Source organism: Cyanistes caeruleus, chromosome 1 (genome assembly GCF_971803275.1).
Source record: "Cyanistes caeruleus chromosome 1, bCyaCae1.hap1.1, whole genome shotgun sequence".
NCBI lineage: Eukaryota > Metazoa > Chordata > Aves > Passeriformes > Paridae > Cyanistes > Cyanistes caeruleus.
Window position 1 is genome coordinate 47,906,453 of NC_141701.1, and position 25,323 is coordinate 47,931,775.

At 40.8% G+C, this 25,323-nt stretch overlaps 2 long non-coding RNA genes across 4 annotated transcripts; one reads left to right on the top strand and one right to left on the bottom strand.

The window, feature by feature from the left end:
* Window positions 1-49: 49 nt before the first annotated feature.
* LOC147655486 (uncharacterized) lies at window positions 50-8,492 on the bottom strand. The gene is made up of 3 exons (XR_015287357.1): window positions 7,429-8,492; window positions 6,774-6,948; window positions 50-3,711 (listed from the first exon to the last, which is right to left on the bottom strand). It is a non-coding gene; the product is annotated as an uncharacterized LOC147655486 (long non-coding RNA).
* On the top strand, window positions 8,419-25,323 carry LOC111924949 (uncharacterized). Of its 3 annotated transcripts, none has more exons than XR_002861946.2 (5): window positions 8,419-8,597; window positions 13,496-13,810; window positions 14,498-14,553; window positions 15,296-15,381; window positions 18,906-25,323. It is a non-coding gene; the product is annotated as an uncharacterized LOC111924949 (long non-coding RNA). The 3 variants fall into 3 exon arrangements; XR_002861947.2 differs by having other exon boundaries at window positions 18,993-25,323; XR_002861948.2 differs by having other exon boundaries at window positions 22,932-25,323.

A 25,323-nucleotide genomic window follows, 5' to 3' on the forward strand; every position in this document is an offset into this window, starting at 1 on the left:
TTGAACCTACTAAATAACTTCTGTTCTTCTGTATGAATCACCAGTGATCTTTTAAGGTTCATACTTTACCCCTTTATTATTTTGATGTGAATTATCCTTTCCTTAACTGTAATATCGTAATTAGGATTAGGACTGATACTATTTGGTCTGTTTAACATTGGGGCATCATCTATGAAATGAGCTATTCCCTCAAAAACATTTATTATAAATGGGTGAAACAGGTGGATAGCATGAAATAGAAAGCATGAGATGAAGATGGGGAGTGAAAGTACATAAAACTAGATGTCATAAATGCAGACAGTCTGAGGGCAGAGCTAAACTGAATTCAGATCTGATACTCAGATACTGCTGTAATTCCAATTCCAAGTCATCATATCTAGGCTTCCTTATCACTATTATTTCATGGAAATGTTTTTAAAATCCATATTTTGGCATCCATATTTTTAGTGTGAAGATTTAGCACACCTCCTACCAAAAAAGATTGATAGTGCACAGCAAGATGAAAGAGACAAGAGTGTTTCTTATAACTAGTAAGGATATACCTGCTTTATCTTTCCATTACTTACTCCATACAAATTGAGCAACTTATCATCAGGCTTTTCTGGAAATTCAGCACTAGTACATAGTCAGTGACAGGCATATACTTTCTATTCCTTTTTGATTTTAATAGGATTTTAGGTCATTTAGAATGATGACTGTTAATGAGATAATCACTTCACAAAAAGAAAAGGATGGTTGTAGAAAAGTCCTGGAGTTATTCACTTAGATCTTAGTCACACTGACTCTAGAAACTCTAGCGGAGTCTCCATTTTTTAAAAGCTTCTATAAAACATTTGGTATTGCAGATTTACAAATTGGTAATTGTACAGCATCCATCATGAAAGGCATGGCAGGATGCCATTTCCTTTACTAGGAAGCCTGTCCTTAACAGTAGCCTGGATTCCAGCTAAAGGGAAAATTCACTACATGAGAGATAGTGTCTCTCTTCATAATTTTCTAAATAATTTTGTTTCAAATAAGACAGTGGAAAAGAACTACCACTTTTTGGTACTACCTACCACATGTACTCCAAAAAAGTATGTCCTCAGTTAAGGAAAATTCTGTAAATGAGCGCTTGTCAAAACTGACTGTCTACATAGTTTTTGTTTTCTTCTTTTTTTTACACAAATTTTGATGTCATATTTCACTTCCAGAATTCACTGATCTTTCAGTGAATCATTTTTTTTAGCTATTGATCAAGGAATCATTTTTATTATCTAATTTGTGTATTACTTTAGAATGTAGCTGAGTAAACTGGATCACATAGTGTGAATTCAGGTTTTTGGATTTATCCTGGTTTTTATACACCATGTGATTAGCACAATCCATTTTGACCTCTTTCAGTGAGAAGATACAGATTTTTTACTATACAACAAAATGTTATCAATACTGCCATCAGTTTTAAAAGGGAAATTAAAAGCAGGGTGACTGCTTGAAATTATTCAAGAAGTGTTTTCTGACTGTAGTTGCATTTGTTCATTTTAACTACATTAAAAAGAATTTCTATGTATCTTTGAATGCATGGTTAGTATACTCACGAGGCCCATAGATCAAACACTTGTTTTTCCCCCAGGGATATCTAGATATAGATTAGTTTTTTCTTCATCATGAAATACTAATTTAAAAACAAAAAAATAATTTTGCCAAGGCTACTTAGCTAATTGTATGTAATAAAAAGTAATACTGCCTATTGTCTAAATGTTTTCAAAGTGCAAGACCATATGGAAAGCAATCTCAACAAAACGGAAAAGGTATGCATAATACTGACTATTCTACAAAATACTCCAGTCTGCTCTGGATTTTTCACAACGGGTTGCTCTTTCAGAGGCACTACTGAAACTTAGATCCATTACTCCTAATTGACACATCTCCATTGCCAAACACATCTAATCAAATCAAATTATTTTACAGCCTAGAGTGAAATAATCCTTTTAAATAGGGCTTACTTACAGAGGAGGCAGTCTTGCCTAACTTTTAGAAGTATAAAACTTGAGATCTAATCTATCTTTATTTATAGACAGTGAAAATGTCTTGGCAGTTTCATCCCATTCTTAAATGAACACCTTCAAAAGGCAATCCCTCTTCTCTTGTTCTCATTGACGTTTGAGAGAGTTTAGAGACCTAGGTTAGACTATGAACCTACACACCACAAATACTGGGGGAATGCAGACTGTCTCCTTGGGGTTAATTGATCATTTACCACCGGGATATAAAAAAATTTCTCCCTGTTGTTCACCATTTGACTTGCACAACAGAACCACTCACAGGTTGGCTGTGAGTCCCCTGGCTAGTTAGTCATACACTGCAAAAAGATAAGTTGCAGTTTTATATAAGCATTTACATTTAGAGCTTACAGAGGTAGGGTGTTTTTCATGCCATTGTCATGGTTTGAAGAGTAAAGCTCAATAGTTAGTTTTTTTAATTCCAAATTTCCAAGGTTTCCTGTAGTTGTTATCAGTAAGAGAAGTGACTCTCATCAAAGCTGGTAAAGAATCATAGAATGGTTTGGGTTGAAAGGGACATTAAAGATCATCTGCCATTGGCAGGGGCAACTTGCACTAGACCAGGTTGCTCAGAGCTCCATTCAACTTGGCCTCGTTAGTGTTGGTGAATATTTGTTGGGATATTTATTCTGAATCCAGCTGGGAAATGGCAATTAGTTCCTTTGTTACTTTAATTTTGCTACCTTTTTCTTAAACAGATATTTGCACTGCATAAGAGATGCTGCTTATGAACTACAAGTATGTTAACAATAGCAGAGAAAATGGCCCTGAATCCATACTGGAGTCAAAACACAGAAATTGGTAATTTAGAGGTGAAAAACAGTCATCTTACAATTATAGCACCTGTGTCTTTAGTGGAGTGTCACCCATGGCCTAAGTGTAATATTTGTAGTGCAAGAAATTTTTAGTGGTTTCCACTGCCTATAATCTATGAGGTTTATCTATCTAGGGTATCAAATTTTCATCTTGGTTTGTGACTTTGTTTTGTTTTTGCCAGAAAGTCACAGATGTATTTGAGCTTTTGGGGTTCTTACAGATGGAAAATACTTTTAAGGTGAGGTAGATAAGACTGCACAAGCCCTAACTATTCATGTGTTTGTCACTGTTACCTTAACATAGAAAAAGTTCCTACTTAAAGCAGCCTATGGTAAAATTCCTGGGCTCGTGCAGCTGCCAGAAGTAACAGTAACTTGCTCCTCTCCTAGTTTTCCTACTGGCTCCACACGTATCATGATAGACCAGACTTTATGCTAATGAAAAGCTTAGCTGGTAAGGGAACTCAGTCCAGCATTCACTGTATCTTAACTGGCTCAAATGCTGTCTTAGTCTTGTAGAGGCATACATCTAAGCCTACACAGGTATCTACTCCCATATCTTTAAAATCTTCATCTTCTCCAGAAAAATTTACAGAGATATGTGAATGTAGAGACAGCTTGGCTCAATTCTCCTGAAGCACAGAAAGAAAATGGGTGTGTGCCATGGGGTGTGATCTGCCAGCAGCTGAGTTTTCCACAGTGAAGGTTTCCCACAGAGCTTCAGAAACATGTTGGATACCCACCATCCCTCTCTTGGGCAGATTCCAAGGTCTTGACACTGTGGTGTCTCAACCTGCACTCTGCAGGTGTGCAGACACAGAATACTTTGGTTACTCATCTCCCAGCTGTTTCTCCTGTTTCTCCAACAAAAGAGAAAAAGAAAACAAACCAAGTTAAATGCTGCAGTATCTATATGCCTACAAATCTTGTTGCAAAAATAAATTTGTATGTGAATTATAATTACAAATACTTTTGTCCAACTGCACATCATCTTTTTATTTCTCTTTCTCTGTGTGTAACTTTCATGGGAGATTAATTTAATTTAATGTCTCACCAAATTACTGAATCTACTGAGTTAGATTCATCTGTGTTTCAGGGAAATCAGCTGTTTCATTAAATTGGTGTCATTTTCTGTCTTGTACTGTATCACCATCTCTCAAGCACTAAGGGTACTAAAAAATACACAGTGAGTTTGTTACCTTTGCTAACAACTTGCTGTAGAGCTTTTGGATTTCTGTGGGTCTTCTCTTGGCATCAGTGAAGGAGAATTGGTGGAGAGTCCCTACTAGCATTTTGAAAGCAATCTGGGATGAGATTTGTATGTGGTTTAGCCAGCAGGGAAGGCTGCTGCACTAACTTCCTGCATGGCTTTGCCCTGGAGTCCACAACAGCCAATCTATGGTCCTCAGTCCCAGCTCAAACATGTTCTGATACTCATGATTGCAACATGTAGTTTTATGTCATGTTTTATTTACATATTGCTTTTTTGTACCAATTTCTTGATACTTTCTGATAGTGAAACAGACAAGATTGTGATTGCTGTCTGCAGGGAAGGAAACCTGCCTCCTTGCTCTGCTGCAAGAAAGAGTTCCAAAAACAGCTGCTGTCCAGTCAGCCAAAATGAGCAAGAAAATCCTGAGGGCTACAAAGCATGACTTTATTTATGCTGTGGGTTAATCTCTATTAATTTCCCTTATTATGTGTTTATTGTATAGAATGGCCCATGTTCCAGTAGCTCCAGAGAAAGGCCAGATCAAGGTTATGCAAAACAAATTCCTCTGGGTTTTCCAGTTTGTGTAAAAAGAGTTTTTGTTCAACTGAGTTAACAAAATGTCATTTAAGCCTCTTAGTATGTTCACTCATGACATTTAGCAATCTATGCATTTATATTATATCCCTGCCCTCCTCTGCTTTTTGATTGGTTAGCTGAATGAGCTTTTGTTTTTGTCTTGTTTGGTTTGGGGGTTTGTTTGTTTGTTTTGTTTTCCCTAGCCTGTGAGGAAGGTTTTCCTCATAAGTTCAGTTTTACATAACATTTTGTAGTTGAAAGTCCAAAGATTTTCTTGGGTTTTGACACCCTCAAATTAAAATTAGGCATACTGTTGTCTCTCTCAGCAGGAACCCCCTCAAGAGACTGCCTGGGAGTCACACTTTACCTAAAGTACCAAATGAGCTGTGATGTCGTACAGATGGTGGCTCCAGCTGTGGTGGCAACTCTTAGTGTTGCCAGATACTATGCTCTTGATGTTTTGGTGCTGTCTACATCTACTGTAAGCATCAGCACCAGGAGCATGAACATTATGCAAAATTGCAAGACTTTAAAATTTTCAATTCCAAATTAAGTTGAGGGTAGGAGAAAAAGCATATCACTTGTGAGGTGAAGACTCAAGGAAGAAGATCAGTGCTGTCAGCAAGTCAGAGCTGAAAACAGACAGATATTAGGAATAGTTTATAAAATCTTTCAAGAGATGCAACTAAGGAGGGAACCAGAAATCACTAAAACTGGCATGAGAAGATGGACATGAAATGGAGGCAGGTAAACACAATGCTCATTGAAGCATTGGTTGAAACAGACTCTGCTTTGACTTCATCAAACACTGGTCAACTACCTGGTCCTTTAACTGCCCACTCACTGGGAGAACAATGTTGCTACTCAAATTTTATCTGGTTTCACCGAAGACGAGTTGCTGAGCAACCACTAAGACCAAGAGCAAGCTGAAGAATGTAAATGCCACCTCCCTGCATGTTTCCTCCATCAGATCACCATCAAGCATACTGCCTTCCCTGTAAACACCAGTTGACACTTACTTGCCTATCAGGGAACAAGAATGGAAATTCCATCACAGCATTAGGGGGAAAAACCCCGTGCTATCAAGCTACCTGGTTACCTGGAGTGACTGAGGAATCTCCTACCTTGGCATATCTACAAATGACTGGAAAAGACACAAAGTAGCATGAGTGAAATCGGCCCTGTCCTGAGCAAGGGGTTGGAGCAGGTGCTCTCCAGTTGTCCCTTTTTTCTATCATCAGTAAACAACTGCACAGTGACTCAGTAAAAAAGAAAGGACACTTTTAGGCACTTTTAGCTTCCTAGCTAAAACTACACTGTGCTGCTATAACTAAAATGAAAAGAAATAACACAGTGGTGAAGTGTTAAGATGAAGGCAACTTGGAAATACATAAATCCTCACACACAGGGACACAGGCAAGTGTTGATGTTGGCTGCTCTGTTCAAAACCAGTCCAACAGCAAAATATGAGGGCAGAGGAAAGGGTGCTTGAGGTTGAGGAAACTTTTGTAAAAAGAATGATGGCAGACTTGAAAGTGCTGGGCTGATGGTTTTACTTAATTATCATAGCGGTCTTTTCCAACCTTTACAATTCTATGATTCTATGATTTAATTTGATATTTTCAGAAGTCTAGTAAAAGAAATAGTCTTACATTTCTCCTCAGAAGACCATAAGGTTTTTACTGTTTCAGATAACTATCCTATGGGACATAGTTTTGTTCCCAGTCACAGGTAGAAGTTGGAAAGATTGACCTCAAAGGTATTTACTTCTACCTAGGAGAAAAATTCAGTTGTATTGAATGGTTTCAGTTCCAGGAAAGTTATACTTGATAAGAACCAGAAATCAATCTTTAAGGCGGAAAAAGCTTTCACAAATGTCAGCATTCTGTTTGCTCCATTACACCATTTTCTTTTCTATAAGAGAGGTCCCTGGACCATTAGCAATCTTATGCTTAATGTGTGCTTTGGGTCTAACATAGCAAAATGACACTGACCTCTTCCCCCACTAATGTGACAACATCCTCCCAGACCCAAGCACAGGAGAACTAGACCAAACATTTCAGCATAATGGCAAGATTCATAACAAATCTCAAAATCTTCCTTACCCCAACTCAAGAACTCACTTGCCTGTACATCTAAAGATTTTTTTATCCCTTTAGGTCCTCTTTCAGTGGGAGTTTCTGTTCAGTTGCTGTGTCCCTCTTTTGTGAGTCTTTTCCAGAGCCATTGCTTCAAAGTATAGTTTTCCATCTTCATTTTGTGGCCTTCATTCTCTGTCTTAGATATATAGATGCATGTTTACCTGTAATAAGGTATCATATTATATGCTTGCTTTTTGTTTACCACTTGATTACATCAGTGGCCTATTTTCGTTTCTGTTCCACTGGTCTGTTGCCATGGGATGGGTTTATGGTTTTTCTCTGTACCACAGATCAAAATGGAAAATGGCTGGGAGACAATCTAGGTGGAGCTTCACTAGTTACCACCCCTGAACAATGAATGATACTGAACAATGATTGTTTAACATTAAGACTACTGATAGAGTTAAACCATTGGATTGTGAACTGATATACTGATATACTGTAACCTCTCCATCAAAGAGCTGCACAAAGCTAAAGCCTAATGCCTCTAGCAGCTTTATATGAAAATGCCTTACTCTTCTGAGAAAGGTAACACATTATCTCAGCAAAATCTGCTTTCTGTAAATGCATGTCACTTAGTATAAATAACATATTTTCTTTTATCTTGGTATTTATTAAAGCAGTCATTTTGGGCAGCACACCTTTCAGGCTATGGACTTCCATCAGGCAAGAAGAATCCAGGCAATGTCAGGGGTGGACAGAAATTCACTGCCTGAATTGACTGGGTTATTCCATGTATCTTTCAAAACACTGCTTCAGTGTGGACGTTTTTTCAACCCCCGGGATGTCCCCTGGATTTCCAGGTCTTCTGAAAGTGAATTTTAGTGACAAGCTTCTGCCAGCTCTTAGGAAGTTCTGGGATGCTGACACATTTTCTGCTGATAGAATATGTGGTATCAGTGGCTGTTGTTTCTGAGAGTTTTGACATGCCTACTTTTTCCCCACAGCAGGGACTACACTTGTTTTGTCTCCCAGATGCAGAACTGAGGTAGTCATTGAAATTCCCAGAACAGATCTATTGAAAATGTTTGTTTGGTTTATATTGTGCATAGGCAAAAATACCCAGGGAAACTTGAGTCAAAACTGAGGCAGACTCCTGACAAATCCCCTCGAAGTATTTCCTAGTGGAGCACAGTTAAGTTGGTTGAAGCTTCACCCCTTCCTCTGTCACTGCTACCATTTATATACTGTCTCCATATATCAGTTAATACATTATTAAAATCCCTTTGTTACTATAACTTTAGAGAAGCCTTCTTCTGAAATATTTGTTATCTGTATTTATGCTGCTCTTCATCTCTGCGGCGTCCTTGCCCTTCTGTGGAGCTCCATGGCAGCCGCCTCTCCTGGCTGCGTGCCGCCCGTCACTGTATCCCGACAAACGCTCCAGTATCGGCACTGCCTCAGCGTGGGAGACACATGAGAACGTGCTTCCAGTACCCTCGGGAGCCGGGGGGATGCATCGGCGGTGGGCCGGGCTCCCGGGGGAAAAAGGGACAGGGCCACCGGGATCCGGGATTCGCAGCCGCCACGGACGTCATCCTCCCACGGAACCTTCCCTCTGTGCCTAAGCCACTTTTTTTTAATCACTTTTCAATTTTTTTTTTCACCACATACAAATATATATATATATATACACACACACACAAAATTTTCACAGCTTCCCACAGGCGCCAGTGCCTCGCGAGCAAACAAGTCCCCTCACGGCGCGGGGCCGGGCCCGCGCTGCCGCAGTGCCGCCCAGCGGCCCAGAGAGCGCGGGGAGCTAGGCCCGGCCCGCCGCCGGGGAATGGGGTCCGCGGCACCCACCGGGGTAAGCTTCGTTCCCCTGAACAAGCTGGCTGTTCTCTCCCTTCCTTGGCAGCGGGGCCTGCGGGAGCGAGGCTGCCGCTGCCCATGGCTGCCCGGGAACAGAGCTCTGCGCCGGGGAGGATGTGCGTGCTTGCTGGGCTGAGCCCTCCCCTTGTCGCCCCAGCTGCTTTCTCCGACTCCCTGGCTTTTACACGTGTGGATTTATCATCTTTCCCTTGAATGATAAATCCCTGTTCCGGGGCAGTATTGTAAAATTTAAGCAGTTCTCGTCTGCTACGCAGATAAGTAACTATTTTACTTTCTGTTTAGAAGCCACATCTCTGTTTTTTTTCCTTCCCTGTCTGGGCCAGCCTGGAGATAGTAATTGTCTCTGGGCGATGGTCCGTAGGTGAAACCTCTGCCCTGCTGGAGAATGTGACAGTGATCGATGTAGTTTCTAATCAGTTGAAGTCCCTTGTCACTCAAGTCAAACTACGCCACAGTGCACCAACAGCAAATGATGCCTGAGGAGACATTGTGAACCTGACTGTGGAAAGAGCCTGTGCACGTCTCGCAGCGTATCTCTTCTTCTGGCATCTCTCCAAAGGATGCAATACTGCTTTGTCAAGCTACAGCTCATATTTATAGGTGCCGGTACACAAAATAAGGCCAGTTCATGGGAGAAATGCAGATTTAGTCTAACTTCTCTTCACCAGACATCTGTCTGAAATAAAGCGTTCTAGACGGTAGATGAGGGTGTGTGAGCACACCCATTCAGGATAGGGTGGAACCAGGATGTTGCCTGCCTGAGAATGTGAAGCTGCTGCTTGGCAAAGCACACAACCCTTGGAGACGTGCCCAGAAAACTGAAGCACCCCATAAAAGAACTAAAACAAACAAACAACAAAAATGCAAGCAGAAAAGAGCTCTCATAGTGGCTTCTTGGGCCAAAGGCAGGTTTGGTTTTTTGGTTTTTTTTCTTTTTTTAATTTTGACATTCTCCTGGAAACAACACCCAAGGACAGAGAAGGTACTGCCTATCTACCCATGTACCCTTCGGCTGTTGCCCATAGGACAGTTCCCTCACAATCCTTGAATCTTTTTTTTTTTTTTTTTTTCCTGATAAAGCGCATTTGGGCTCAAAGCTTCAGTTTGAAATCTGCCCTCAAGTTTCCATTGCACCCACTTTCTTTGGATGAGCTTGTCACCTCAGGAATCAGCAGCATCCTGTTGCATCAAGTCATCTGTTCCTTTCTTGTAGTCACACTTTAAAAGTCCCTGCATTGCTCCAGTTCTCTTTAGTGTCTATCCTGTGATATCCACATAGAAATGGCAGTGTAAACTTTATCATGATGTATGCTGACAACCTGGGACCAGGTTGAATTTTGGCAGACAGGGCTAGGGAAATACAAACAGTGGATGTGACTCATAGTGTGCCTCTTTATGGATAGAAACCCATCTCTGTCCCTGAGATCATCCTGAGTTTCTTCAGTTTCTTCAGCATATGAGGAGGGAGGCAAAGGGTGGATGCAAAAGAAGAAGTCAAAAGAACATGCAAGATATCTGTGGCAAATTATGGACATGACTGCAGTACAGAGATTATTAGATTCTAACTTGAATCTGAAATTGAAGGACACTGACTTGCAACACCAACCTGCAGATGACAAAATAACGAAGAAGCTGAGGACTGGCTGATGACATTTGTTCTGACAGTACCAATATGAGCCCAAGCACCACCTGCACAGAGTTAAGATTGTTTCAAACAGAATCCAGCTAAAAACATGAGGTTGTTTTTTTTCCAAAATGTTTTACAGTATGCAACTGCCAGCCAACTTCTGATCTGATACTGGAAGTTCTAACCCCAAATTTACTGTGCCTCCACACTACAGCTCCTTAAAATATCTTCTTTTTTTTTTTTTTCTTTACATATTTCTCATCTGACTGCTGGTCTGGCACTATTTAGGTTATAAAATTCAAAATAGCCATTGCCTGAGGTGACTGGATTTTCAGGGAAGTGTTTCATGTAGGATCCATCTGTTGTCCTTGAACACAACAATCTGCATTGAGCCACTTGATTGCACCAATTTGGGTTGTTCGCAAGTGTAATTTTGGCCCAATATTAAAGCTGCCTTTTAGAAACAAAATGCAAAAATGAAAATACAGAAAACTTATAGAGAAATATAGAGAAGTAGAAGAAAGAAAAAATGATGAAGGCTTTTTTTTTATTCTTTTAATGGGAGACCTTTTTCACTAACAGACACAAAACAATTAACCTTTATATTACACTTTTCAATCTCTGCTTATAAAGAAATGTTATGAAAATTTTTTATAAGCAGAAATTTATCTTTCATGAAATAAATTTTTATTTGATTAAGCCCGTAAAATTTATTCTTTATAGTAGCTTATATATGGCAGACATTTTTTTATAGAAAAGAGACTTTTGGTCAAAGAGTTCTGTATCTTTTGATGAAATCATGGAAATCTTTGTTACATTGGAGCAGGCTCCCTTTTTTGTTTTGTCAGTGCCAGTATCAGAAGCTACTGTGAGTTGTAGCTACAGGGTTTACCTTCCTGGTATACACTTTTAGATCACCAAGTATTTTTTACTTTAAATCCTTACATCTGGTTTTGAGTTTTTTTGGTTTTGGGGGGTTTTTTTTCCCTATATACAATGCATGCTCAGTGCTGTTAAAATACCATTAAATATTTTTGATGTGATTTATTTAGGCAACACAATTCCTGACAAGTGAGGAGCTGTAGATGTTTCAGAGGGTGCTACTGAGCTGCGTGGATTACTTGTGACTAAAGATTCATTGGTGTGCTGCCTATCCACTGATCACACTCTGCAATTGCAGCATGAAGCAGCTCATTTCTCAAGGAGGAGTCTGCAACATCATTGTGACTGTTCCTTAGTCAATGGGACAAAAAAAAGCTCTAACTAGAAAGTGTTTGTAACAATGTCTAATGCATAATAGTATACTTCTTAAGTGTCAAGCTGACTCAGAAGAGATTTAAGCCCTGGGACTTGGTCTCGGGTCCTAGTTATTGACACTAGCAAATGCTTTGAAGGTCAGGAAAGGAGTGCCTTATTTTTATAATTGCTGTTCTTTGGCTGAAGTACTTAAACAAATTGCATTTTCTTCTACTGAGCACTGTTTATCCCAATGCAAATGTAGATACAAACAAACAGAAGATAGCTGGTGTTTTCAAAGCCTGAACAGCTATCCTAGCTTCCCCAGTTTGGTTCTCAAACTACAGAGGCCAATCCTTTCCAGTGCCAAACTATCATTACCCCATTGGAAGCCACTTGGGAAGCCAATAGGTTTTTAACCCCCATTCCCATACTTTAGAAGTATTGGGGGAAAAGAATCATCTACCCTATGACTTGCCAGCACGATGGCAAATAACTTCTATATAAATATGAGTGGAGCCCCAGTTGAAATCAGGAAACTTGAGCTACAACTGGCAGGTTAAGTAAAGACGGAGTTTTACTCCTAGGGATCTTATCTGTGAGATGGCCAGAGCTCAATGGTGTGAATTTGGGCTGGGGGGAGTGCATCCTTTTGCTAAAGACACCTTAATGGCAAGGATAGCCTATCTACCTGTGCTTGGGTTTTTCCGTGTTTTGGGTTTATTTGTACATTTGTATAAAATGTAACATCTAAAAATCATCTAAAACACTAGTTCATGAAAGTCTAGTTGTCTGATACAAAACAATCATGAAGCAAGGATCTATATACTATTCCTGTTAAATTTTCAAGAGAGTCAAGTCATGCTGCTGTAACACAGCTTTCTTTCCCTCTAAATGGAACACTTTCAGCAATATTATTAGGGAAAAGCTTTGGAGCTCTCACCACTGAAGGCAATGTCATGAAAAGCTTGCACACTGCCATGGCTGATAGCCTCCTGCTGCTGAAAAGTGTAGCTCCTGGCAGTCTCCTGATGACAGCAGCTGTCAGTGACAGATGTCATTAAGCAAAATCCAGTCCAGCTCTAGTGATAGGTACTGAGAAAATGCACAGCTGAACTCCCCTTGTTGTCTCTCTTCCTTCATTAATGTTCTCGTATTGCTCTGAAATCACTATTGCTACATACTTTTTTCAGTTTGTGCTTTCTTGCAAGGAAAAGCTTGCCTTTTCATTTATAAGCTGATTTTTTCAACAATATTAACATGACAAAAACTTGTTTTGGAAAAGAGCAAAGAGTTAATTTTTTTTTTTCTGGCTGGCCCCAAGTGACCCCTTGTTCCCACTGCTTTTGAAATTACTGCAGTTTGCTTAGCTTGAAAAATTACAGCTATAGGAAAAGTTATGCTTCACTGATCTATTTTAAAAAGGAACAGCAGAATTTTAAAAATAGAACCCCCGTTTTTTTTTTCTAGCTCTGGCATCTCCAACCAAAGTATGTTGATGTAATTTCCAAAGCACTAAGAAATGTCTTAGGACACATCTAAGTCAGGTCAGCCAAATCCAGGATTAGTGAAAAAATGAGTTGTTCATCTGGTCTGCAATGAGATCTTTCTTCCCATCATTCTTAGTTATAAAGATATCTTTTGTGTGGTTGAAGCTAAATTTAAGCCCAGCCCGAGTGTATTTGTATACTATCTATGCGTGTTTTATGCATCAGCAGTGCACTGCATTAGTAGTCTGCACATACAATTAGGGCTTTATGGCCTTTGAAGTCAGCAAATACAAAGATTTATATATTTGCAGCAAAAAACCGCAGCAAAAACCTAGGAAGTGATAGGAATAGGTGTTTCTTACAGCTATGGTCTGAGTCTCCTTTTACTTGTATTGGTTTACTCCATTATCTTTAGAGAAATTAGTCCTCTCCCTGATTAGAGCACCAGAAGAGAAGAAAATCCATCCCTGAATGTATGACTAGGGAGATCTGCTTTTACAGAGCTTGCTTTTGTTTTAGACCATAGACCTGCCGAGGGGGGAGCACCGTACGACAGAGCAGACCCTGCCACGGGCATTAAACTGTGCGGCGTTTCTTCTGACCAGCGACTCACAGGCAGCTCCTGAAAGACTGGAACTGAGCCCGGCACTGGTGACCGATGCCCAAGGGGTGGACCTGACCCTGTGGTGCAGCTCCCGAGGGGCCCGGATTGCCGTGGGGTTCCTGCCTGCTCGCTAGTGATGCTCCACTGGGCAGGCGGGAGGAGGTCACGCCTGGGTGCAGGAGTGAAAGTCACGTTCAGAAAAGTGTGGACTGAATGAAGGACACGGTAAGGTGAGAACATACTGATTTAACATATGCACTACTATTTTGCAAGGAACCGTGTTACAGGCTTTTTTCTTTGTCAAAGCATTCAGCTACTTTAATAGGATTTAAATGTATAATGAGTTGAACTTTAACAGATCTATAGTATCAGTTAACTAGCAAAGGAAAGTCCATGTCTAGCTATTTCCTGCTGCTACAATGTTTTAATAACAATGATACACAAAGACTTGTTTTGTTTAGCATGCGCCATATCATTGCATTTCAGACAAAGTCTTGATTCTCTTAGTCCAAGACAAAGTCTCAATTGTCTGCATTTGAGACAAAATCTCGGGACAAAAAATATGTATTTGAAATGTCCCAAACTACAGAGGAGTAAGGAATCAGATTAGCATCAGCTTCTGCTTCTAGCTACAATGAAAACAAAGATAAGGCAAATACATATTTTCTAACTGGAGGGACACATTTAGGAAAGATTTTTTACCTCATCATTCCCAAATTATGAAATCAGAAAAATGAAAATATTCTTCTCGTTCTCTGTGCACACACCCTACCCCAGGCAGACCTGTTCTTACTGTGATGAGATTTGTTTTCCTACACCAGAGTTTTCCTTTGAGAGCTCACAGGCATGGAGAGCAGTTTTGTTTACCACCCCCGGGTGCAAACCTTGTTAATTAATGTTTAGTTTTGTGTTTTCAGCTTCCAGCAATGTGGCAGGTTGATGGATAGTGAAGATGGTGATGGTGGGGAGAATGGTAAGGAAAATTCAGGAGCTGGTTTTACGTCTTTCAGTTGTGCAGGCTCAGAGGCAAAATGGCTATCAGCCTCTTAGTTATACCAAAAGAAGAAACCCCAGCTCTTGGCAGTGGTGACCCTTCTACCTTGCTTTGGTTGGTTTGGTTTTTTTCAAGATGCTGGGAAACAAAGCATAGCCAGCCTCCTGACTTTTTGCAAGTTATAAATGCTGTACAAAATTCTAGTTTCAACACCAGAAAATGATTTCTCCTGTTATTCAGAGTGATTCCAGATGCTGATGTACTTAGTTACACAGCACAAGTAACCCAACTGGAATGAAGAAGCAAGGTAATTGAGTTTATATTCATCTGTCAATATTCCCAAGGGACAGACTGTTCAGCCTGCCAAGTTTGCTCTGCTTATGCATGCAGGGCACAAACTTAAACCAACTGGAGATTCCCACAGTAGATTCTCCCTGGTGAATAGGGGATCTCTTCTGCTGTAATGTGGTGAAGGTGTCATGATTCCTTCTACCATAACCATTCCCCCTGTCTCACAGTATCAGGAGATGGGCTGAATGTTAGACAGGAAAAGAAAGAAAAAAAATCATGCTAGAACTGAGTTTTTCTTCATCAAATATTTGCCTGACCCAAGTCCCATTATCAGAGGAAAAACCATCAACTTCTTCCTAGGCTTTTCTATGCTTCTCACTATTATAATATCTGAGAGATTCACATATATTTCTTCATCTTTCTATTCTAGTGAAGCAAAGGATTGTCATCCTTATACGTGAAGCAGAACATGGGGATTAAAGCAAAGACTTTTTGAGTGAGCAGTCTGGGACAATTGTAAGTGAACATTTAGAATCATATGATCATAAAATATGCTGAGTTGGAAGGGACCCACAAGGATCATTGAGTCCAACTCCTGCACAGGGAAAGCCCGAGAAATCACACTATGTGCCTTAGAGTGTTGTCCAAACATTTCTTAAACTCTAGCAGTCTAGGTGATGTGACCACTTCCCTGAGGAGCCTGTTCCAGTGCTCAACCACTCTCTGGGTGAAAAACCTTTTCCCAGTACCCAGCCTAAACCTCCCCTGACACAGCTTCATGCCATTCCCTTGGGTCCTGTCACTGGTCACCAGAGAGAACAGATCATTATTGGCCCTTTCACTTCCCCTCATGAGGATGTTGAAAACTGTGATGAGGTCTTCCCTCAGTCTCCTCCAGGCTGAACAAACCAAATGACCTCAGACACTGCTTGTATTGCACCCAAAACTGCCCCCAGCACTAGAGGTGAGGCTGCCAACCCCCTCCCTTGCCCACCTGGCCATGCTGTGCCTGATGCCCCCCAGGACACAGCTGCCCCTCCTGGCTGCCAGGGCACTGCTGACTCAGATTCAACTTGCCACCCAGTAGGAGCCTCAGGTCCCTGTCCACAGCACTGCTTTCCAGCCTCTAATTCCCCCATTTTCAAATAACTTAAATTTTTTTACTTTACCTGGCTCTGTATTTGACTGTCATGCCTTATTTAAGATAATTCCATAGGGGATCTCCACATAGCTAGACCATACAAACAGTAGCAATCTATATCCCAAACACAGAAGCAAGTCAATGCCTGTAGAAGAGCAGACATACCAGACACGTGTGAGAGAATAACCAACTGTGGCCAGCATTCAGTGCATGTTGGAAATATATGAAAGAAAAAACAGAAAAGATGTGAGAATCTGTGAAACAAAGGAACAAAACATTATTCGATCCTGTGGTCCAGGAAGAAACCAGAGACTGTGTCTCTGAGGAGAATTGAAATTAATAGCTCTTCAGCTGAGCTCTGTGTGGCAGGAGCTGGTAAGGACAAACAAAGGCACTGCCTTCTGGTGTTCAGCTTCTCTGCCATCTGAGGAAACAGTCTTGTAACCAAATCCAAGGAAAAGTGGCACCACCACAAATTTCTTCACGCTGTAGAAACAACCCTCAGTACATTGGTTCCAATGCCATGTTAAGCCACAAGTGCACAGACAAAAGCATCTGTCTCCCAAGTGGAAAGGCAGGACCCAACAGCAGCTGCCAGTGCACAGCAGGTCTGCTGATATGTGGGTTGGATCCACTGTATGCACACTATGTAGCTGTCATAGACAGGTGCAGCAAATCTTATAAGTCAGATTTAAAAGTGGGAGGACTCAAAAAACACAAGTATGGGAAGGCAGGATAGTTTGTGAGACAGATCAGAGTTACCTTCACTCATGTGCCATGCCCAGGGCTGCTTAGCTGAGGTCCCCCTCCTGAGCTTTCCTGTTGCCATCAAGTATCCCACTGACAAATCTGGCCTGGGCAGTGGCAAGCTGTATTTTCCCTCATGGTCCACTGTGAGAACCTGGGCTTTCACCATGGGTGGTGGTGTCTGTGATGAGTAAGTGACCTTACAGATATGCGGAAACCAGTCCTGATGAACTAGCCCTCCATGTCACCAAGTGTAAGCAGAACTCATTGGCCTGAGCCTCCTGGCTAGTTTCAAGACTGGAAAGAATTGTGTGCAAGTGGGAGGGGGCCAGATACACAAAGGAAGTCAAGTCTGAGTGTCAGCAATTGAGACCCTGAGACTTTCTGAGCTCAGGCAGCTACAGGTATAGTTGCTGAGCTCTTTCTTCTGTGCTTTCCCATGAATGATGAGGGACACTTGTCCTGGCGCCAGCACATCAGGGACCAGAAACCACAATTAGAGACATCCTTCTTCATATCCATAGGGATCCTCTGTATCTCAAAGCAGTGACAGGGTTGTGGGAAGAGGAGGATCATCTCCACCTGTGCATAAGCATGCTGTGCAGTGGCACCTTGAAGTAGGTGCCAGAGTGCTCTAGTCAGTGGGGTATGTGAATGAAGAGTGTCAGACCATGGAGTGGCAGCTTCCTGGGTGTAGGGGGCTTTGGGCAGCATAACAGGACCATGTAACAAAGAGCAGATTTCCAAGGGTCCTGGGTACACTCTGTGGGGCTCAGTGTGCCCTTCCTGGTCTGACAGCTGTTGCAGCTGAGGGATCATGATACTCCCATGCCTCAGGCAGCCTCCAGTGAGAAACAGGGAAATGGGAGAGGCAAATGAGTGAGAACGGGGTAAACAGTATTTTGCTCAAACTGAAGTGGGGAATGTCCTTGCTCAGCAGTTGTTCTCAGCTACTCTAGTGTCCCAGGGCAAGTTCCCTTCAGAAAAACAGAAACTGATCCAGTCCAACATCTTTCTGTAAGAGAAAGACTAGGATAGGAAGGCAAACAAATTCACCCCTTTTCAGACTGTGTTCCCCAGATTTTGTTGCTCATCCTCAGTTCTGCTCAAGGTGATAATCACCAATGGCATTTTCCTCACTTTGCATAGTGCAGGAGAAACCTGGGTTTCAACCCTTTGGCAGTTCCTCAGAGGGTGGATACATACTCTCCCAAAACGAGAGTTCTTCCTTCCTGGGAAAATAAAGCCAGCAATCCAAATTGGAGTTAGAGAAGCAAATATATTTACATAAAATACGTAACACATTATAATAATAAAATAAATAATGAATTAAATTTATGATTGGGTAAGTTATAGTAATAAAACATGAACTATTTATGCAAACCAAAATTATTAACCTCCCAGAGGCAAGTAGTCAGCGCATGGAAAAACTCTTTGAGGTGCCCAGCAGTGCTAAGACCAAGCAGCAACTCCATACTTTCGTCAGGAAGGTGTAAGAGCACAAACAGGCCAACAAACCTGGAAGCATATAAAGTAATTTTCCTAGTTGTTAGTGTAGGTTATTGTGCCCTGGGTATTATTGCCAGCTCCTGGCAGTTTTGCTGGTCACCATGCCCTAATATGAAGGTTCCTGCTTCCAGTTTCTGTTGTGCTTTTCTGCCACAGTCACCTGTTTCCCCTCCCACATGAATTGCCGTGGAGTAAGGGAAAAGGCAGCAGCCCAGACGGACAAAGGCAGCAAAGTACCTTGTGGCTTAACTGCTGTCTTTCTCTTCTCTCTCCAAGCTGAGAAGTTCCTGAGCATGAGCAAGCCTATATGTAACTTGGCACCAGTGCCACAGATAAATGTCCATATTTTCCCTGGCAGTTAGAAACAAAACTATCCGAGGTGGTTTTTCTCTTAGAGGACGGCCTCCCTGCTTTGTAGGTCTCTCACAGGCTATGCATTCCCCAGAGGGCAGGTGAGCGGGGTTTTCCTTCCTGCGCCTGCAGCAAGAGAGTCCCAAGAGCTGCCCTGGTGCGGGGGGGGGAGGTAAAGCTGCTCCCTAGTATGAGCTCCCAAAGAGGTGGTGAACATGGGAATGTATGTGCACATGGGGAGGAACAGGCACAGCAACATTGCCTGCCTGATTGAATTCTGTTATCACTATAGGGTATGCTTACAAAAAAGAGCAGGCTAATGTGATTCAGAGTAGTCAGAGAATACAATTTACAGACCTGCCTCTTTTGAATGCTGCAGAAAGAAGAAAAGCCTTATGGCAAGTTGGAGCAGCCTGTGAAGTGTAGCAGGGTAAATAACTCCTTGCAAGTAGCAGTCGAAACAAAAACAGGATCAACAGCTGCTCTGCCCAGCTCACAACTCATCCTGCCTACTCCAGGTTGAGCTCCAGGCTGATCTCTTGCTTTGGAAGAAAATGCTAACAGTTTGATCAATTGAGATTGCTGGACAGCATCTCTTGCAGACAGACAAGCATTTCAGGAACCAGTAGCAATTATGGAATGGCCATAATTTGGCAGTTATTTCTCATCATCAATATGGATGAACACTGTTTTTAGGTATCTGGATGTATTCCTGATGAAGATTCATCTTTCAGTCACTACAGTCCAGTAATTCTTCTGGTTTGATAACATTATTTTTCTCAACATTATTTATTGATTTTTGCCTTTACATTTGTTTCCAACAACTCTGTCTAGGAATACTATAGCAAAAATACCAGTTTCATCAGCAAATAAAGTATTCATGCATTTCACCCTGGATCATTTTTTTTGTTTAGTTTTACACAGAGAGGAAACTGAGACAATCATGGATATATGCTGGGGATAAACATAACTACCACACTTTTTTTTCAGAAGAATATTGAGATTAAATTAGGATTATTGCAGAAAAAGGACTTGACTTTTTTTACTGGTGTCTATGGGAAATGCTAATCACCTACATGCTTCAGTGAACCAGCATATGTGTGATAGCTCTTGGTTAATTCCAGTTGTTCCCTCTGCAGTTTAATCTGCTCCAGCCAAAAACAGAATCCAAGCCCATGTGCACAATTTCCACAGTAACAGCTACAACAAATCAGACACGGTAACATTTGTGTTGCAGGATTCTTTATCTGGTGGAAAGGGGAAATATCAGAGAGAAAGGCCATATCATTCTCCAACTGGACAATTACTTGGCTGGTATGAGGCTAATGCTCCCTGCATGACCAGCAGATCTACAATCAGTGCAGTCAGAGATTTCTTAATATCTGGGATAAAATCCTAGCTATCAAAGTGAGAAAATTTTCTGTCCTAAATGGAGAAGTATTTCTTCTCATTATGTTCACTAGTCAGGACTGGGATGAAGAATAGCAGGCTTGCTTAACAGAAGTCAGATTAGGGGAGTCTTCTGTCTTTAAAATATTTTATTCACCATAAGTCTTTTTAATGGTCTGTTGATTGATCTCTTTGCTTCAAAAAACAGTATACAAAGTAGTCTGTTTTTTGTTGGCTCATATGTCTGGACAAGAGAGGTGACAACTGACATCTTCCAACTGTCAATATGCCAGGTTTGCAACCTGCAGACTTCCATGCAAAGACTGTGAAATAGAGGTTTGAGTTATTTTATACAAGGGGTTCACTGCCTCTAAGAAACAACCTGACATTTTCAAAAGTGGAAAGAGCTACACAAAATTATGTGCTCCCCTAGTGTCTGAGTTGATTTGAAGCCACAGAATCAACCCTGGAGTTTTGTACAGACTCCACATACTGTAGCTATGAAGTTACACTTCCTCTCTCTCTAGTAACCCTACCAATAACTACTATTTGCAAGCAGAAGATATTTTCATTTAAAATCAGGATTTCTCTCAATGCTACTCACTACTGTGCATGCAACTAAGACAAGGAGTCTTTGCAGCTGTCATAACTTTAATTCCACAACGAAACTGAGATGTTTGTTAAGCATCAAACTCCAGTCCTTGGGACAATTAACATCTTGGCAAGTCTCCTGCTGTGATATCTGGTAGACAGTCATCGGTACATCAAATTAAGCATGCTTGAAATTTGATCTTGACCAATGCAATTTCCTTCCCCTCTTCAGGAATTCTTTCACTGCCTTTATGCCCAAGGGGTAGATGGAAAAGATAACTGTACACAAACTGCTTCAGCTCTGGAGCTAATATTGAAAAGATAATCTTACTTCTGTTTATACTGCTACTTTGCTGTACAAAAATTATCTTAACAATCTGTGAAATCCAGCATTAAAAAAAAACAAACACAGGAAAATGTATTTCAATTCATGCAAACTAGTCCTTTTGCAGTCTGTTATAGCCTATATAAGAGACAATGGTTATCTATGGCAGAAAGGCAAAATAACGTTTTATAACAGAGGAGTTGTGATTTGGTAGAATTTTTATCCTATAACTTTTTAAGCATTTAAGAAAGCAGATTTGAATTAACTGACTATGGAAATAATCTTACATGTACAAGCATTATCAAGAACACACAGACTAGTTTGCCTCTGCCACAGGTTACAGAATTCATGTTATACAGGCCAGAGTAATCTTATTTTAAAAAAAAAGGAAACTTCTTACGAAGCAAATAGAAATTTATTGTCAATTAAAACATTCTGGTTTAGATTATTATTAATACTCATATGGTATATGCAGAAATATTTTTAGGTATTTGTGAAATTTGACATCTTTCGGAAAGTTTAACATCTTTATTACTTTCGGCAGACCTTTGAAATTCAAAGTCATTCATCTCAGAGACGACATTTTTCCTGTGTTCTGTGAATTTCTGTGTGAGAGTCATTGAGATGGAAACTGTTGGGAACCACCACTGTTTCTCTCTTGATGGTTTCTCCAGGAAAGGTCAAGGCAGTCTGCCAGTATAGTAATTGGGCAACATCACTGTTTTAAAGACCCAAGTTCTTGCTGACACTGAAACAGTAATAGGAGATGAAGCATTAGTAGAAATCGTACAGCAAAAGCATAATGAAATTTCTGGACTCAATTTAATAGAGATGAAGCTTAAAAAGGTTTAGTATGGTAGAGGAAACAAAACTTGGTTTATACTGTGTGGTCTTCCAGCTCCAGGGCCTGGACCAAGTAACTCCAACTTCTGCCTGACACTCCAAAATTGATTAATGAAATGTCTGCAATGACTCAATAAATGGCAAGAGTCTGTATTTCTCTATACATGTCCCAGGGGACTTCCCTCCACTAGTTTTTTTCTCTCTTGAAAACAAGCTGGAACATCCAATTCCCTACGCTCCAATCATTAATTAGTGCCACTTAAGCCACAGTACAATTCCTGATATATTAGAAAATGGCAGATTTAAGACTCTCTGGGCAATCTTTTTTTGTCTCTCCCCATGTGCATGTTTTCTTACAAACCCTTCCACGACACAGTCAGATTTTAGACTTTCCCACAGGATGCATGCCTCATTCTGTACAACACAGGATAATCACACCCAGTGGCAGAAAGAAATTAGCATAGCAGTCTTAATCTGGTATTTCCTAATTTTCCTAATTTCCTTATCCTTCAGTGTTCAGCTGCACTAATCTAAACAATATTCTTTTAATGTAATTTTTTAACATTACCATTTAAATATATATGTATGCGCATTTGTGTATCTATCCATCTATCTGCATCTGTTAATGTATTGGTAAACACAAAAGAAAAAGATAAAAGTTGTTTGTTTTTAATTCTTTCAGAACCGTTTGATCTCTCCGCTTGTTTTAGCAGCTGCCTGACTGTTTTTCCTCATATGTAAACTTCAAAGTCAATCAGAGGTCAAAACTTTGGACAAAGACAGAATAAGGAAAACAGTGGTGACTGGCATATGTGATGGGAAGAAACAGAGGAGCTGGATTGTAGAATACTGTGTGTTTCTGGCCACAGCAGGGGGGGAAATTATCTACCTCTTGGACATAACATTTCCTGATCTGAAAGTTTGATATAGCTGTCTAGGCCTGAGACTTGCCTGGAAATGTATCTCGCAGAGAAATAAAGGGTACAGCCCTTCATGCACAGAAGGACTTGACATTCACTGCTATTCTTGATCCAAGCAGTCTGAAAATAGCTTAATAGATTACCGTAAAAATGCTGCAGAAAAACAGCTGGTTTCTGTTAAATGCAGAGGGTTTCAGGGGTGGGTATTTGGTTTGATTCCCAATTTGTTATTTGCTGTTTCTGGTTATAGGAAAATCAAAGGAAATGCAAGTCCTGGAGAGGCAACTTCTGTAGCAGAATAATGTGGAGCATTTTCTGTAGGCATGTGCAGTCATAGTACAGGATGTGTCTTCAGTTCATGCTTTTTTTTTTCCTTCACGAGAACATCTGCCATTCCCTCCTTCATCTGTCTGCAGAATCAGGCCCCTGCTTGTGCAGAGCCCGGCAGAAGGCCATGAGCATCCCTCAAGGCTGGGGGTTGTAGCCTTGCAACTTGCCTGGCACCTGGTAAAACAGCCTGCAGAAATTGGGAACACCTTAATGATTCACACATCCTCGAAGCAGCTCCTGCCAACAGAGTTGCTGGAGAGGCCCAGCAGAGGAAGAGGTGGATTCCTCTGTGTGTGTGTGTGTTTGGGTTGGAAGGGACCTTTAAAAGTCCTCAGATTTTTTGTAGATGATGAGAATTTGTTTAAATGATTTGAAAATGATAAATGTTTAAAATAATTTGTTCTTAAAAAAAAATAGTCGTTGGTTAAAATAGTGTTTAACCAGCAGGGAAGATGGAAATGGGACCAGGGCCAGTGCATCTCCCCCAGTCTTTGTTTTCTTAAGTTTTGGACACCTTTTGCTTTTCCTACAGAAGGCCTAAAATATGTGATTTTTACCATATGGGCCAGAAACAGGTATCCTTGATGGCATCCCAGGAAGTAGGAGGCCCCTGAGAAGTATAAATTGCAGTGAGCAATATTATGGGGGGGTTTGAAAATGCCAAAGCAAACCTGGTGATACTTCTGCAGGATACTGATGGCAATAACTTGACTTACATTATGATTTTAATTACTGTTATTATTAAATTATTTCAATTATTTCCCTGAAATATAGTAGTTTCTAGTATAGAAATAGTTTGTATTTGTTGTTTCTTCTACCCACATTTAAAAAAAAAACCCTCAAAGACCCAAAAAAACCCATGCCCAGGTTCTAGTTAAGCTAAAAGCCAGGCTGTGAACCCTGGGACTGTAAGCTGTGCTGAGTGAAAGGGTTTTAATAAGACATAAGAATGCCACTTTTTAGTTCACGGAAGCAGAGAAACTTTTCCTAGCTGCATGAATAGCAAGCAGAGGTGTAGCCTGCCACTGGGTGGGAAAGAAGATGTGAACGGGCTTTCTTGCAGTTTGTGGGATGGTAAATGAGTAAGAGATCAACAGAAGAAAATGTTATGGGCTTGGCTGGCTGGTGTGACAGGCAGAACACGCCTTTCTCCTACTGTGAGACACCCTTCGAGGGCTAAGGAGAGTTTCACCCTCAAAACTCCTTCTAATTCGAGGAATATATTTAATGTGTGACCTACTGTCCCTTGTTAACATGACCAGAAGCAAAATTATTCTCTGTAGCTTCTCATTCAGCGGCCTTTTTCTACATAGTTCAAGGCCACTGAACATCATGCTTTCCCTAAATTAGCTATCTACCAGTTCTTGTTGTAGCTGAGTGTTAATTTTCAGATTTGCTTCAATGAATTCTGAAAGAACTAAAATTTTACTCACTATTTATTATAAATGCACTATCTCTTTCCCATTAACACCAAAGTGAAGGAAAAAAATCCAGCAAGAAATCAGTGAGAGAAAAGGAAGAGAAAGTGTGAACAATCTGCAAAAAAACGTGTAGGAAAAGGATGTAAGTGGTGTAAAGAGCAGCTGAAGAGGTGCAGGAGGGAGCAGCTGGGAAACAAAAGCAGAAAGGCTGCTGGAGCAAAGTTGGCTCTAGGCGGCCCGGATGGGAGGAAGGGGAAGTGGGAGCAGAAATGGGAGCGAGGAGTTTGTGTTTGGTCTTTAAGCAGAGGGTGAGGAGGTTGTAGTGAAGAATTAAAGCAGGAAGGAAGCCAGAGGAGGCAAATAAAAAGTGGAGATATTGTTTGTGTAATGGAAAAAAGATTACTTTAGGGGTAGCATGGGGCATCATGCGCTGGTGGACTGCGTAACATAAAATCAGCTTGAAGCAGCAGTTGTGATTCTTCAGGACACAACCTAGAAAAGAATACTGTGGCTTAATTTTAATCCTTTTTTAACCCAGGGTCTCTCCATATAAAGGATGAACATTGTTGCCCTGAGCGCTAAATGGAGTGCGTTGTGTTTTGTGCCTTGTCATTGATTCTAAATGCCTTTTGTGTTTCGGGGCTCTGAAAACAAAGGTCAAGTACTAGCAAATTCTGTTTTCTGTGAGAGATTTAATTAAATCCTAAGGACAAAGGCAGAGTACTAGAAACAGCTATTGAGTGTGAAAGATGGGTAAATTTGCATTACCATTTCTCTGTATCAGTTTGCACACAGCTTTGTAATTTGTTTTTTTTTATTTCGTTGATTGGGAGTTTTTTTTGTTTGTTTGTTTGTTTGTTTTAATCGACAGAGAATAAATATTTTAAAAAT